This window comes from Mesoplodon mirus, assembly GCF_964341445.2.
Source record: "Mesoplodon mirus genome assembly, chromosome: 16".
NCBI lineage: Eukaryota > Metazoa > Chordata > Mammalia > Artiodactyla > Ziphiidae > Mesoplodon > Mesoplodon mirus.
The window spans coordinates 33,177,978-33,195,009 of record NC_138992.1 but is presented as its reverse complement, the minus strand read 5'-3'; positions in this window follow the sequence as shown (position 1 = coordinate 33,195,009).

Genomic DNA, 17,032 nt, shown 5'->3' with positions numbered 1-17,032 from the left:
GACTCTAGGTCCATCCACCTTACTACAAATAACTCAATTTCGTTTCTCTTTATGGCTGAGTAATATTCCATTGTATATATGTGCCACATCTTCTTTATCCATTCATCCGATGATGGACACTTAGGTTGCTTCCAGCTCCTGGCTATTGTAAATAGAGCTGCAATGAACATTTTGGTACATGACTCTTTTTGAATTATGGTTTTCTCAGGGTATATGCCCAGTAGTGGGATTGCTGGGTCGTATGGTAGTTCTATTTGTAGTTTTTTAAGGAACCTCCATACTGTTCTCCATAGTGGCTGTACCAATTCACATTCCCACCAGCAGTGCAAGAGTGTTCCCTTTTCTCCACACCCTCTCCAGCATTTATTGTTTGTAGATTTTTTGATGATGGCCATTCTGACCGGTGTGAGATGATATCTCATTGTAGTTTTCACTTGCATTTCTCTAATGATTAATGATGTTGAGCATTCTTTCATGTGTTTGTTGGCAATCTGTATATCTTCTTTGGAGAAATGTCTATTTAGGTCTTCTGCCCATTTTTGGATTGGGGTGTTTGATTTTTTGTTATTGAGCTGCATGTGCTTCTTGTAAATCTTGGAGATTAATCCTTTGTCAGTTGCTTCATTTGCAAATATTTTCTCCCATTGTGAGGGTTGTCTTTTGGTCTTGTTTATGGTTTCCTTTGCTGTGCAAAAGCTTTGAAGTTTCATTAGGTCCCATTTGTTTATTTTTGTTTTTATTTCCATTTCTCTAGGAGGTGGGTCAAAAAGGATCTAGCTGTGATTTATGTCATGGAGTGTTCTGCCTATGTTTTCCTCGAAGAGTTTGATAGTTTGTGGCCTTACATTTAGGTCTTTAATCCATGTTGAGCTTATTTTTGTGTATGGTGTTAGGGAGTGTTCTAATCTCATACTTTTACATGTAGCTGTCCAGTTTTCCCAGCACCACTTATTGAAGAGGCTGTCCTTTTTGCACTGTATATTCCTGCCTACTTTATCAAAGATGAGGTGACAGTATGTGCATGGGTTTATCTCTGGGCTTTCTATCCTGTTCCATTGATCTATATTTCTGTTTTTGTGCCAGTACCATACTGTCTTGATTACTGTAGCTTTGTAGTATAGTCTGAAGTCAGGGAGCCTGATTCCTCCAGCTCCGTTTTTCATTCTCAAGATTGCTTTGGCTCTTCCGAGTCTTTTGTGTTAAGATACAAATTGTGAAATTTTTTGTTCTAGTTCTGTGAAAAATGCCAGTGGTAGTTTGATAGGCATTGCATTGAATTTGTAGATTGCTTTGGGTAGTAGAGTCATTTTCACAGTGTTGATTCTTCCAATCCAAGAACATGGTATATCTCTCCATCTATTTGTATCATCTTTAATTTCTTTCATCAGTGTCTTATAATTTTCTGCATATAGGTCTTTTGTCTCCTTAGGTAGGTTTATTCCTAGATATTTTATTCTTTTTGTTGCAATGGTAAATGGGAGTGTTTTCTTGATTTCATTTTCAGATTTTTCATCATTAATGTATAGAAATGCCAGAGATTTCTGTGCATTAATTTTGCATTCTGCTACTTTACCAAATTCATTGATTAGCTCTAGTAGTTTTCTGGTAGCATCTTTAGGATTCTCTCTGTATAGTATCATGTCATCTGCAAACAGTGACAGCTTTACTTCTTCTTTTCTGATTTCAATTTCTTTTATTTCCTTTTCTTCTCTGATTGCTATGGCTGAAACTTCCAAAACTATATTGAATAAGAGTGGTGAGAGTGGACAACCTTGTCTTGTTTCTGATCTTAGTGGAAATGGTTTCAGTTTTTCACCATTGAGGACAATGTTGGCTGTGGGTTTGTCATATATGACCTTTATTATGTTGAGGAAAGTTCCCTCTATGCCTACTTTGTGGAGGGTTTTTATCATAAATGGGTGCTGAATTTTGTCGAAAGCTTTCTCTGCATCTATTGAGATGATCATATGGTTTTTCTCCTTCAATTTGTTAATATGGTGTATCACAATGATTGATTTGCGTATATTGAAGAATCCTTGCATTCCTGGAATGAACCCCACTTGATCATGGTGTAGGATCCTTTTAATGTGCTGTTGGCTTCTAGTTTGCTCGTATTTTGTTGAGGATTTTTGCATCTATGTTCATCAGTGATATTGGCCTGTAGTTTTCTTTCTTTGTGATATCCTTGTCTGGTTTTGGTATCAGAGTGATGGTGGCCTCGTAGAATGAGTTTGGGAGTGTTCCTCCCTCTGCTATATTTTGGAAGAGTTTGAGAAGGATAGGTGTTAGCTCTTCTCTAAATGTTTGATAGAATTCTCCTGTGAAGCCATCTGGTCCTGGGCTTTTTTGTTTGTTGGAAGATTTTTAATCACAGTTTCAATTTCAGTGCTTGTGATTGGTTTGTTCATATTTTCTATTTCTTACTGCTTCAGTCTTGGCAGGTTATACATTTCTAAGAATTTGTCCATTTCTTCCATGTTGTCCATTTTGTTGGCATAGAGTTGCTTATAGTAATCTCTCATGATCCTTTATATTTCTGCAGTGTCAGTTGTTACTTTTCCTGCAGTGTCAGTTGTTACTTTTCCTTTTTCATTTCTAATTCTATTGATTTGAGTCTTCTACCTTTTTTCTCGATGAGTCTGGCTAGTGGTTTATCAATTTTGTTTATTTCCCAAAGGACCAGCTTTTAGTTTTATTGATCTTTGCTATCGTTTCCTTCATTTCTTTTTCATTTATTTCTGATCTGATCTTTATGATTTCTTTCCTTCTGCTAATTTTGGGGGTTTTTTGTTCTTCTTTCTGTAATTGCTTTAGGTGCAAGGTTAGGTTGTTTATTCGAGATGTTTCCTGTTTCTTAAGGTAGGATTGTATTGCTATAAACTTCCCTCTTAGAACTGCTTTTGCTGCATCCATAGGTTTTGGGTCATCGTGTCTCCATTGTCATTTGTTTCTAGGTATTTTTTTATTTCCTCTTTGATTTCTTCAGTGATCACTTCGTTATTAAGTAGTGTATTGTTTAGCCTCCATGTGTTTGTATTTTTTACAGATCTTTTCCTGTAATTGATATCTAGTCTCATAGCGTTGTGGTCGGAAAAGATACTTGATACAATTTCAATTTTCTTAAATTTACCAAGGCTTGATTTGTGACCCAAGATATGATCTATTCTGGAGAATGTTCCATGAGCACTTGAGAAGAAAGTGTATTCTGTTGTTTTTGGATGGAATGTCCTATAAATATCAATTAAGTCCATCTTGTTTAATGTATCATTTAAAGCTTGTGTTTCCTTATTTATTTTCATTTTGGATGATCTGTCCATTGGTGAAAGTGGGGTGTTAAAGTCCCCTACTATGATTGTGTTACTGTCGATTTCCCCTTTTATGGCTGTTAGTATTTGCCTTATGTATTGAGGTGCTGCTATGTTGGGTGCATAAATATTTACAATTGTTAGATCTTCTTCTTGGATCAATCCCTTGATCAGTATGTAGTGTCCCTCTTTGTCTCTTCTAATAGTCTTTATTTTAAAGTCTATTTTGTGTGATATGAGAATTGCTACTCCAGCTTTCTTTTGATTTCCATTTGCATGGAATATCTTTTTCCATCCCCTCACTTTCAGTCTGTATGTGTCTCTAGGTCTGAAGTGGGTCTCTTGTAGACAGCATATATATGGGTCTTTTTTTTTTTTTTCTTTTTGTGGTACGCGGGCCTCTCACTGTTGTGGCCTCTCCTGTTGTGGAGCACAGGCTCCGGACGTGCAGACTTAGTGGCCATGGCTCACAGGCCTAGCTGCTCCACGGCATGTGGGATTGACCAGGGCACGAACCCATGTCCCCTGCATCGGCAGACGGACTCCCAACCACTGCGCCACCAGGGAAGCTCTGGGTCTTCTTTTGTATCCATTCAGCCAGTCTGTGTCTTTTGGTGGGAGCATTTAATCCATTTACATTTGAGGTAATTATCGATATGTATGTTCCTATTCCCATTTTCTTAATTGTTTTGCGTTTGTTATTGTAGGTCTTTTCCTTCTCTTGTGTTTCTTGCCTAAAGAAGTTCCTTTAGCATTTGTTGTAAAGCTGGTTTGGTGGTGCTGACTTTTCTTAGCTTTTGTTTGTCTATAAAGGTTTTAATTTCTCCATCAAATCTGAATGAGAGGGCTTCCCTGGTGGCGCAGTGGTTGAGAGTCCGCCTGCCGATGCAGGGGACACGGGTTCGTGCCCCCGTCCGGGAAGATCCCACATGCTGCGGAGCGGCTGGGCCTGTGAGCCATGGCTGCTCAGCCTGTGCGTCCGGATCCTGTGCTCCACAACGGGAGAGGCCACAACAGTGAGAGGCCCGCGTACCGAAAAAAAAACAAACAAAACAAACAAACAAAAAAAATCTGAATGAGATCCTGCTGGGTCGAGTAGTCTTGGTTGTAGGTTTTTCTCCTTCATCACTTTAAATATGTCCTGCCACTCCCTTCTGGCTTGCTGAAAGTTTCTGCAGAAAGATCAGCTGTTAACCTTATATGGATTCCCTTTTGTGTTATTTGTTGTTTTTCCCTTGCTGCTTTTAATATGTGTTCTTTGTATTTAATTTTTGACAGTTTAATTAATGTCTTGGCGTGTTTCCTTGGATTTATCCTGTATGGTACTCTCTGTGCAACCTGGACTTGATTAACTGTTTCCTTTCCCATATTAAGGATGTTTTCAACTATAATCTCTTCAAAAATTTTCTCAGTCCCTTTCTTTTTCTCTTCTTCTTCTGGGACCCCTCTAATTTGAATGTTGGTGCCTTTAATGTTGTCCCAGAGGTCTCTGAGACTGTCCTCAGTTCTTTTCATTCTTTTTTCTTTATTCTGCTCTGCAGTAGTTATTTCCACTGTTTTATCTTCCAGGTCACTTATCCGTTCTTCTGCCTCAGTTATTCCACTATTGATCCCTTCTAGAGTATTTTTAATTTCATTTATTGTGTTGTTCATCCTTGCTTGTTTCCTCTTTAGTTCTTCTAGGTCCTTGCTAAATGTTTCTTGCATTTTCTCTATTCTATTTCCAAGATTTTGGATCATCTTTACTATCATTATTCTGAATTCTTTTACAGGTAGACTGCCTATTTCCTCTTCAGTTGTTAGGTCTGGTGGGTTTTTATCTTGCTCCTTCATCTGCTGTGTGTTTTTCTGACTTCTCATTTTGCTTATCTTACTGTGTTTGGGGTCTCCTTTTTGCAGGATGCAGGTTCATAGTTCCCGTTGTTTTTGGTGTCTGTCCCCAGTGGCTAAAGTTGGTTCAGTGGGTTGTGTAGGCTTCCTGGTGGAGGGGACTAGTGCCTGTGTTCTGGTGGATGAGGCTGGATCTTGTCTTTCTGGTGGGCAGGTCCACGTCTGGTGTTGTGTTTTGGGGTGTCTTGGCCTTATTATGGTTTTAGGAAGCGTCTCTGCTAATGGGTGGGGTTGTGTTCCTGTCTTGCTAGTTGTTTGGCATAGGGTGTCCAGCACTGTAGCTTGCTGGTCGTTGAGTGAATCTGGGTGCTTGTGTTGAGATGGAGATATCTGGGAGATTTTTGCCGTTTGATATTATGTGGAGCTGGGAGGTCTCTTGTGGACCAGTGTCTTGAAGTTGGCTCTCCCACCTCAGAGGCACAGCACTGACTCCTGGCTGCAGCACCAAAAGCCTTTCATCTCCACGGCTCAGAATAAAAGGGAGAAAAAGTTGAAAGAAAGAAAGAAAGAGGATAAAATAAAGTAAGATAAAATAAAATAAAGTTATTAAAATAAAAATAATTATTAAGAAAAAAAAATTTTTTAAAGGAGTGTTCTGAACCGTCCTCTCATTCATTCCACTCCTTGCTCTTTTTTGCTCCTGAATCCTTAACCTCACTCTTTTTTTTTTTTTTTAAGATGTTGGGGGTAGGAGTTCATTAATTTATTTTTATTTATTTTTGCTGTGTTGGGTCTTTGTTTCTGTGCGAGGGCTTTCTCTAGTTGTGGCAAGTGGGGGCCACTCTTCATCGCGGTGCGCGGGCCTCTCACTATCGCGGCCTCTCTTGTTGCGGAGCACAGGCTCCAGACGCGCAGGCTCAGTAGTTGTGGCTCACGGGCCTAGTTGTTCCGCGGCATGTGGGATCCTCCCAGCCCAGGGCTCGAACCCATGTCCCCTGCATTAGCAGGCAGATTTTCAACCACTGCGCCACCAGGGAAGCCCCGAAAAAAATTTTTAAGTAAAAATAAATAAATAAATCTTGCTCTCAAAGTCCACCTCCTCAATTTGGGATGATTCGTTGTGTATTCATGTATTCCACCAATGCAGTGTACATCAAGTTGATTGTGGAGATTTAATCCGCTGCTCCTGATGCTGCTGGGAGAAATTTCCCTTTGTCTTCTTTGTTCTCACAGCTCCCGGGGCTCAGCTTTGGATTTGGCCCCGCCTCTGTGTGTAGGTCGCAGGAGGGCGTCAGTTCTTCGCTCAGACAGGACGGTGTTAAAGGAGCCGCTGATTCGGGGGCTCTGGCTCACTCAGGCCCGGGGGAGGGAGGGGTACGGATGTGGGGCGAGCCTGCGGCGGCAGAGGCCGGCAGAGGCCGGCAGAGGCCGGCGGGACGTTGCACCAGCCTGAGGCGCGCCGTGTGTTCTCCCGGGGAAGTTGTCCCTGGATCCCGGGACCCTGATAGTGGCGGGCTGCACAGACTCCCAGGAGAGGCGGTGTGGATAGTGACCTGTGCTGGCACACAGGCTTCTTGGTGGCGGCAACAGCAGCCTTAGCGTCCCATGCCCGTCTCTGGGGTCCGCACTCATAGCCCCAGCTTGTGCCCGTCTCTGGAGCTCCTTTAAGCAGCTCTGTTAATCCCCTCTCCTTGCGCACCAGGAAACACAGAGGGAAGAAACAGTCTCTTGCCTCTTCGGCAGGTCCAGACTTTTTCCCAGACTCCCTCCCGGCTAGTCGTGGTGCACTAACCCCTTCAGGCTGTGTTCATGCCGCCAGTCCTCTCCCTGCGATCTGAGATCTGACCGAAGCGGAGCCTCAGCTCCCAGCCCCCGCCTGTCCCGGCGGGTGAGCAGACAAGCCTCTCGGGCTGGTGAGTGCTGGTCAGCACCGATCCTCTGTGCGGGAATCTCTCCACTTTGCCCTCTGCACCCCTGTTGCTGCGCTCTCCTCCGTGGCTCCGAAGCTTACCCCCTCCGCCACCCGCAGTCTCCGCCCGCGAAGGGGCTTCTAGTGTGTGGAAACCTTTCCGCCTTCACAGCTCCCTCCCACTGGTGCAGGTCCCGTCCCTATTCTTTTGTCCCTGTTTATTCTTTTTTCTTTTGCCCTACCCAGGTACGTGGGGAGTTTCTTGCCTTTTGGGAGGTCTGAGGTCTTCTGCCAGCGTTCAGTAGGTGTTCTGTAGGAGTTGTTCCATGTGTAGATGTATTTCTGATGTATTTGTGGGGAGGAAGGTGATCTCCGCGTCTTACTCTTCCACCATCTTCCCCCTCTCTCTCTCTCAAACTCTTTTAAAGAAAAGCAAATTTAGTATTGACTTAAACTGTATATATTGTTACGTAAGTATGCACAAACGTAAGACCAGTTATGAACTCCTTTAGAGCTTTATACAACTAAAAAATAAAAATAAACACAAAGAAGACTATAGAAATGGTAAAATTCAAATTTATGACAGTAAGCAATGGATGATGTTTTGCAAAAACTATATTGCATAGGTGTGAATTTTATAATGACCATTAATGAAGCGTGTCCTTTTGCATTCCAGCCATGGGATAGGTGAGTGCATTTTCCCAAAACAGCAGCTCTCCTGTAGATCACTTGCCTTTCATGAGGAACAAATGCATCATTTATATATTAAGTTTGCCTCTTTAGCTTTCAGTCATTTAAAGGAGTATTACTTGACATCAGTGGCATCATAAATGATCATCCTGATAATCCAAGATATATTTATTAAAAATAAAAATAGGGCTTCCCTGGTGGTGCAGTGGTTGAGAGCCCTCCTGCAGATGCAGGGGACCACGGGTTCGTGCCCTGGTCCGGGAAGATCCCACATGCTGCGGAGCGGCTAGGCCCGTGAGCCATGGCCGCTGAGCCTGCGCGTCCGGAGCCTGTGCTCCGCAACGGGAGAGGCCACAACAATGAGAGGCCCATGTACTGCAAAAATAAATAAATAAATAAATAAAAATAAAAATAAAAATAAAACCCTTGCACAAAATTGGCAGATCCTAAACCCTAGTTTGAAAAGCACTTGAGTAGATGCTTCTATATTTGAGGCATTCACTTATCACGCAGGAAGATCTCCAATGTGGGGGAAAAGGGTAAATTTGGAGACAAGAAAATTAAAGCCAGTTGAAATAGGCCAGGTGTAAGATAACACAAGCTTGAAATAAGGCAGTAGGGAATGTAAGGAGGAGACATGCATGTGAGTTAAGTAGGTATATTCAAGATGACTTGATCAGTAATTAGATATGGAGTGTATGTTAGAGGGATGATTCTAGGATGTCTGCAAGTTTCTAGTGGAGAGAGAGATTAGGCAGTTAGCAATGCCTTTCACCAGTGAAGGTTTAGTTGGAAATTTTTCATGTCAGGTTTAGGTATGTTGAGATCATGGTGCCTATGACAAACCCAACCAGAGGTGTGTAGTAATGCGGCCCAGAAGTGACTGGCTCAGCCATAGATCTGATCTAGCTCTGCCACCCTCAAAGCCATACTGAGCTATACGCACATCCACCATAAATAAAGCATTTGTCTCAAAAGAATTGGCAAGCAATGCAGGTTTTTTTTTTAGGTTTCAAAGTACAGAAAAACTTTTTCTTCCCTTAACTATTTTAGGGTAAGTTGCTGCCATGTCTAAGCTAAATACAGAAGAATGGAAGCAAGGCTGCTTTCTTTTACTCATTATAATAAGTGTGAGAGCACTGGAAGGACAGTAGTAGTATTTTGGTCACAGAGTAGCATAGTATGACTTAAAATTTCAGAGGTGCAGAGCTCCAGGTGATGATAAAAATCAACAGTGAGGTTACAACAGTATTTTCCTAAACTGGATTAAAGTTGGTCACTGAAATTCATTTATTCATTCATTTAATAGATATAAACATACTGGGTACTAGAGAGGCAAAGGTAAGTGAGCCATGAGTCTTACTCGTAAGGACCTTACAGACTAGAGGGGGCAATCAAGCAAGCAGATGCTGTTCTGGGAGTACAAAGGAGGAGCATCTAAACCAGCTCTGTCAGGATGGAGGGAGAGCTTCTTGGAGAGGTGGCTAAACCGAATTTTGAAGTATGAGTAGGAATAAACCATTCCAAGATGAAGGGCCATGAAGAGAGGGCAGTAAGGTCAAGCATATCTGTACAGGCCTCAAGGTGACAGAGGACATACCCATAGGGGACTGCAAGTCTTTCAGGATAACAATGGGAGCAAGTAGAGATAAGGCTGTGAAGGGTCTTATCTGTTGTGTTAAGGAGTCCTGGAATTTACCTTAAGGGCCATGGGAAATCAATATATTTTAAACAAGTGAGTGAGTGACAGGATTAATATGCATTTTAGAAAGATTATTCCCTCTACATATCAAAGTGGAGCAAAACAACAGAGAAACCAGCTAGTAGGCTGTGATGTAGGCAAAATGATGCTGACTTAAAGTTAGACAAGGACCTGGAAAGAAATAGGTGAATTCGGGAGATGAGGGTTTAATAATTAGAGGACTTTATGGCTAACTTGAATGTGGGGGTGAAGAAGAAGAAGTTAAGTATGATTCCATGTTTCCAACTTGGGAACTAGATAATTTATTGATTCATAAATTATTTTTGAGCCAGGCACCATTCTAAGTACTGGGTTTAAAAGAAGTAAACAAGGATACAGTTTCTGATGGTCTCTGCTCTTGAGGTCACTGGAGAAGTTAGACAACAAGTGAGTGAACTAGTTTCAGATAATGCATGGACCAAGAATGGTGGGAATTGCACCTGTGCCTCTGAAGCTTTAAAGGTAAAGTCAAAGCTGTAGGAAAGCAATGGCTAGGAGTTCTTTGTTATTCTCATGAGCTTTCAGAAGTCTAAGGCATTGTGGTAGCGGAAAAGTGCAGAATGACAAAAATTGTATGAAAATCTTGGTTCTCTCCTTTCACTTTCCCAAATCACTTAAACCTTCAGCTGCTGTACCTTCAAATAATACCAGTAAGTTTTTGCCTCCCTTATTTAATGTTCCAAGGTAGTTCTGCTAAAATTTTATTTAAAAATTAATAGAATAGATCTGTTTTACAATCTTTAAGATGCTTCCTGAAAGTTCGTATGATCAAGAAAACTTACCTATCCAATACAAGCTTTTCTCTATCTTGCTTTACTACCTCATTAATTGTAAATAATACAATAGTTCCTTATCTATTAGAAGCCTTTAAGGAATAAATTATTTCTTTCACTCAACACATATATGAGTGCTTACTTTGTTCCAGGCCCTGTATTTCAGGTTACAGAATTTCGTTTGACATCCTAAACCTTACCAACTTTGAATGTATCTTTTAAAACAACATGCATGCTTCTCTGCCTTTTTCCAGTGTATACAGACGTTTTTAGTGAAGTGAATAGTTATCCTGAGCTGAAGTATTGATAAATGTTAGTCTTGGGTGCTGTTTTTGAATTGGATGGGTCTCCTGCCATTTCATCTGTGTAGCAGATACATTGTTTGCAGTATTCAGATTTTCAGACCTGGTACTACCAAATGTTTCTACATTAAATGGCTCCATTCTACTTTTTGAATGTTTGCTAGCTTCCTTGATCCTAATTTGCCATTTCTAGTCTGTCATGAAGCAGAAACCCAATGATCAAACATTCTAGGAATCAAAGCCTCTGCTTTCATAATTGTACTTAGATTTTGATGCCTGTTTTCTGACACAGCTGTTAGCACTGCTTTTACTCACTCTTCCCCACCCCAATCCATTTCTTGGTAATTGAGAGGATTCTTGTGGTTTTTAGGTGGGCAGAATACTTAATGAAACATAACACAAATTTAGGTATTTGTTATTTAAAGGTACTAAATAAATGTGTAAAAAATGATCACATAAGCCTTCCATTTCTATAAGCAGTAAACAGTACCTTATGATTTCATTACACAATCTGAAAATTTTTATCTGAGAGCTTGACACTTTGTTTACAAAGTTACTTTCCTAGGGCTAAGTTGTAATACTCAAATGTAATCAGAATTATGCCATAATTTTGCAATAGTGCATTTAATCTTCATAAATAGTCAAATTTCATCTTCCCCTTGAAGAAAGCATTTCAAACAGAAATACACAGCCTGCTCTTTTTCCCGAAGAGTTCCTCCATGTACCTACATGCACTACGTAAAAATACAAACCATTTTTTTTAACATCTTTATTGGAGTATAATTGCTTTACAATGGTGTGTTAGTTTCTGGTTTATAACAAAGTGAATCAGTTATACATATACATATGTTCCCATATCTATTCCCTCTTGCATCTCCCTGGCTCCCACCCTCCCTATCCCACCCCTCTAGGTGGTCACAAACCACCTAGCTGATCTCCCTGTGCTATGCGGCTGCTTCCCACTAGCTACCTATTTTACATGTGGTAGTGTATATATGTCCATGCCACTCTCTCACTTTGTCCCAGCTTACCCTTCCCCCTCCCCATATCCTCAAGTCCATTCTCTAGTAGGTCTGTGTCTTTTTCCCATCTTACCCCTAGATTCTTCATGACATTTTTTTTTCATAAATTCCATATGTATGTGTTAGCATATGGTATTTGTCTTTCTCTTTCTGACTTACTTCACTCTATGACAGACTCTAGGTCCATCCACCTCACTACAAATAGCTCAATTTCGTATATTTTTATGGCTGAGTAATATTCCATTGTATATATGTGCCACATCTTCTTTATCCATTCATCCGATGATGGACAGTTAGGTTGTTCCCATCTCCTGGCTATTGTAAATAGAGCTGCAATGAACATTTTGGTACATGACTCTTTTGGAATTATGGTTTTCTCAGGATATATGCCCAGTAGTGGGATTGCTGGGTCATATGGTAGTTCTATTTGTAGTTTTTTAAGGAACCTCCATACTGTTCTCCATAGTGGCTGTACCAATTCACACTCCCACTGACAGTGCAAGAGTGTTCCCTTTTCTCCACACCCTCTCCAGCATTTATTGTTTCTAGATTTTTTGATGATGGCCATTCTGACCGGTGTGAGATGATATCTCATTGTAGTTTTCACTTGCATTTCTCTAATGATTAATGATGTTGAGCATTCTTTCATGTGTTTGCTGGCAGTCTGTATATCTTCTTTGGAGAAATGTCTATTTAGGTTTTCTGCCCATTTTTGGATTGGGTTGTTTTTTTGATATTGAGCTGCATGAGCTTCTTGTAAATTTTGGAGATTAATCCTTTGTCAGTTGCTTCATTTGAAAATATTTTCTCCTATTCTGAGGGTTGTCTTTTGGTCTTGTTGATGGTTTCCTTTGCTGTGCAAAAGCTTTGAAGTTTTATTAGGTCCCATTTGTTTATTTTTGTTTTTATTTCCATTTCTCTAGGAGGTGGGTCGAAAAGGATCTTTCTGTGATTTATGTCATGGAGTGTTCTGCCTATGTTTTCCTCGAAGAGTTTGATAGTTTCTGGCCTTACATTTAGGTCTTTAATCCATGTTGAGCTTATTTTTGTGTATGGTGTTAGGGAGTGTTCTAATCTCATACTTTTACATGTACCTGTCCAGTTTTCCCAGCACCACTTATTGAAGAGGCTGTCCTTTCTGCACTGTATATTCCTGCCTCCTTTATCAAAGATAAGGTGACCATATGTGTGTGGGTTTATCTCTGGGCTTTCTATCCTGTTCCATTGATCTATATTTCTGTTTTTGTGCCAGTGCCATACTGTCTTGATTACTGTAGCTTTGTAGTATAGTCTGAAGTCAGGGAGCCTGATCCCTCCAGCTCCGTTTTTCATTCTCAAGATTGCATTGGCTCTTCTGGGTCTTTTGTGTTAAGATACAAATTGTGAAATTTTTTGTTCTAGTTCTGTGAAAAATGCCAGTGGTAGTTTGATAGGCATTGCATTGAATTTGTAGATTGCTTTGGGTAGTAGAGTCATTTTCACAGTGTTGATTCTTCCAATCCAAGAACATGGTATATCTCTCCATCTATTTGTATCATCTTTAATTTCTTTCATCAGTGTCTTATAATTTTCTGCATACAGGTCTTTTGTCTCCTTAGGTAGGTTTATTCCTAGGTATTTTATTCTTTTTGTTGCAATGGTAAATGGGAGTGTTTTCTTAATTTCACTTTCAGATTTTTCATCATTAATGTATAGGAATGCCAGAGATTTCTGTGCATTAATTTTGTATCCTGCTACTTTACCAAATTCATTGATTAGCTCTAGTAGTTTTCTGGTAGCATCTTTAGGATTCTCTATGTAGAGTATCATGTCATCTGCAAACAGTGACAGCTTTACTTCTTCTTTTCTGATTTGGATTCCTTTTATTTCTTTTTCTTCTCTGATTGCTGTGGCTGAAACTTCCAAAACTATGTTGAATAAGAGTGTTGAGAGTGGGCAACCTTGTCTTGTTCCTGATCTTAGTGGAAATGCTTTCAGTTTTTCACCATTGAGGATGATGTTGGCTGTGGGTTTGTCATATATGGCCTTTATTATGTTGAGGAAAGTTCCCTCTATGCCTACTTTGTGGAGGGTTTTTATCATAAATGGGTGTTGAATTTTGTTGAAAGCTTTTTCTGCATCTATTGAGATGATCATATGGTTTTTCTCCTTCAATTTGTTAATATGGTATATCACATTGATTGATTTACATATATTGAAGAATCCTTGCATTCCTGGAATAAACCCCACTTGATCATGGTGTATGATCCTTTTAATGTGCTGTTGGATTCTGTTTGCTAGTATTTTGTTGAGGATTTTTGCATCTATGTTCATCAGTGATAGTGGCCTGTAGTTTTCTTTCTTTGTGACATCCTTGTCTGGTTTTGGTATCAGGGTGATGGTAGTCTCGTAGAATGAGTTTGGGAGTGTTCCTCCCTCTGCTATATTTTGGAAGAGTTTGAGAAGCATAGGTGTTAGCTCTTCTCTAAATGTTTGACAGAATTTGCCTGTGAAGCCATCTGGTCCTGGGCTTTTGTGTGTTGGAAGTTTTTTTTTTGTTTTTTTTTTTTGCGGTACGCGGGCCTCTCACTGTTGTGGCCTCTCCCGTTGCGGAGCACAGGCTCCGGACAGGCAGGCTCAGCGGCCATGTTCCCGGGCCTAGCCGCTCTGCGGCATGTGGGATCCTCCTGGACCGGGGCACTAACCTGTGTCCCCTGCATCTGCAGGCGGACTCTCAACCACTGCGCTACCAGGGAAGCCCTGTTGGAAGATTTTTAATCACAGTTTCAATTTCAGTCCTTGTGATTGGTCTGTTCATATTTTCTATTTCTTCCTGATTCAGTCTTGGCAGGCTGTCCATTTCTAAGAATTTGTCCATTTCTTCCAGGTTGTCCATTGTATTGGCATAGAGTTGCTTGTAGTAATCTCTCATGATCTTTTGTATTTTTGCGGTGTCAGTTGTTACTTTTCCTTTTTCATTTCTAATTCTATTGATTTGAGTCTTCTACCTTTTTTTCTTGATGAGTCTGGCTAATGGTTTATCAATTTTGTTTATCTTCTCAAAGAACCAGCTTTTAGTTTTATTGATCTTTGCTATTGTTTCCTTCATTTCTTTTTCATTTATTTCTGATCTGATCTATGATTTCTTTCCTTCTGCTAACTTTGGGGATTTTTTGTTCTTCTTTCTGTAATTGCTTTAGGTGCCAGGTTAGGTTGTTTATTCGAGATGTTTCCTGTTTCTTAAGGTAGGATTGTATTGCTATAAACTTCCCTCTTAGAACTGCTTTTGCTGCATCCCATAGGTTTTGGGTAGTCGTGTCTCCATTGTCATTTGTTTCTAGGTATTTTTTTATTTCCTCTTTGATTTCTTCAGTGATCACTTTGTTATTAAGTAGTGTATTGTTTAGCCTCCATGTGTTTATATTTTTTACAGATCTTTTCCTGTAATTGATATCTAGTCTCATAGCGTTGTGGTCGGAAAAGATACTTGATACAATTTCAATTTTCTTAAATTTACCAAGGCTTGATTTGTGACCCAAGATATGATCTATCCTGGAGAATGTTTCATGAGCACTTGAGAAGAAAGTGTATTCTGTTGTTTTTGGATGGAATGTCCTATAAATATCAATTAAGTCCATCTTGTTTAATGTATCATTTAAAGCTTGTGTTTCCTTATTTATTTTCATTTTGGATGATCTGTCCATTGGTGAAAGTGGGGTGTTAAAGTCCCCTACTATGATTGTGTTACTGTCGATTTCCCCTTTTATGGCTGTTAGTATTTGCCTTATGTATTGAGGTGCTGCTATGTTGGGTGCATAAATATTTACAATTGTTAGATCTTCTTCTTGGATCAATCCTTTAATCATTATGTAGTGTCCTTCTTTGTCTCTTCTCATAGTCTTTATTTTAAAGTCTATTTTGTGTGATATGAGAATTGCTACTCCAGCTTTCTTTTGATTTCCATTTGCATGGAATATCTTTTTCCATCCCCTCACTTTCAGTCTGTATGTGTCTCTAGGTCTGAAGTGGGTCTCTTATAGACAGCATATATATGGGTCTTCTTTTTGTATCCATTCAGCCAGTCTGTGTCTTTTGGTGGGAGCATTTAATCCATTTACATTTAAGGTAATTATCGATATGTATGTTCCTATTCCCATTTTCTTAATTGTTTTGCGTTTGTTATTGTAGGTCTTTTCCTTCTCTTGTGTTTCTTGCCTAGAGCAGATCCTTTAGCATTTGTTGTAAAGCTGGTTTGGTGGTGCTGAACTCTCTCAGCTTTTGCTTGTCTGTAAAGGTTTTAATTTCTCCATCAAATCTGAATGAGATCCTGCTGGGTTGAGTCATCTTGGTTGTAGGTTTTTCTCATTCATCACTTTAAATATGTCCTGCCACTCCCTTCTGGCTTGAAGAGTTTCTGCTGAAAGATCAGCTGTTAACCTTATGGGGATTCCCTTTTGTGTTGTTGTTTTTCCCTTGCTGCTTTTAATATGTGTTCTTTGTATTTAATTTTTGATAGTTTGATTAATATGTGTCTTGGAGTGTTTCTCCTTGGATTTATCCTGTATGGGACTCTATGTGCTTCCTGGACTTGATTAACTATTTCCTTTCCCATATTAGGGAAGTTTTCAACTATAATCTCTTCAAAATTTTTCTCAGTCCCTTTCTTTTTGTCTTCTTCTTCTGGAACCCCTATAATTCGAATGTTGGTGTGTTTAATGTTGTCCCAGAGGTCTCTGAGACTGTCCTCAGTTCTTTTCATTCTTTTTTCTTTATTCTGCTCTGCAGTAGTTATTTCCACTATTTTATCTTCCAGGTCACTTATCCGTTCTTCTGCCTCAGTTATTCCGCTATTGATCCCTTCTAGAGTATTTTAAATTTCATTTATTGTGTTGTTCGTCGTTGCTTGTTTCCTCTTTAGTTCTTCTAGGTCCTTGTTAAATGTTTCTTGCATTTTCTCTATTCTATTTCCAAGATTTTGGATCATCTTTACTATCATTATTCTGAATTCTTTTACAGGTAGACTGCCTATTTCCTCTTCATTTGTTAAGTCTGGTGGGTTTTTATCTTGCTCCTTCATCTGCTGTGTGTTTTTCTGTCTTCTCATTTTGCTTATCTTACTGTGTTTGGGGTCTCCTTTTTACAGGATGCAGGTTCGTAGTTCCCGTTGTTTTTGGTGTCTGTCCCCATGGCTAAAGTTGGTTCAGTGGGTTGTGTAGGCTTCCTGGTGGAGGGGACTAGTGCCTGTGTTCTGGTGGATGAGGCTGGATCTTGTCTTTCTGGTGGGCAGGCCCACGTCTGGTGGTGTGTTTTGGGGTGTCTGTGGCCTTATTATGATTTTAGGCAGTGTCTCTGCTAATGGGTGGGGTTGTGTTCCTGTCTTGCTAGTTGTTTGTCATAGGGTGTCCAGCACTGTAGCTTGCTGGTCGTTGACTGAAGCTGGGTGCTTGTGTTGAGATGGAGATCTCTGGGAGATTTTCGCCG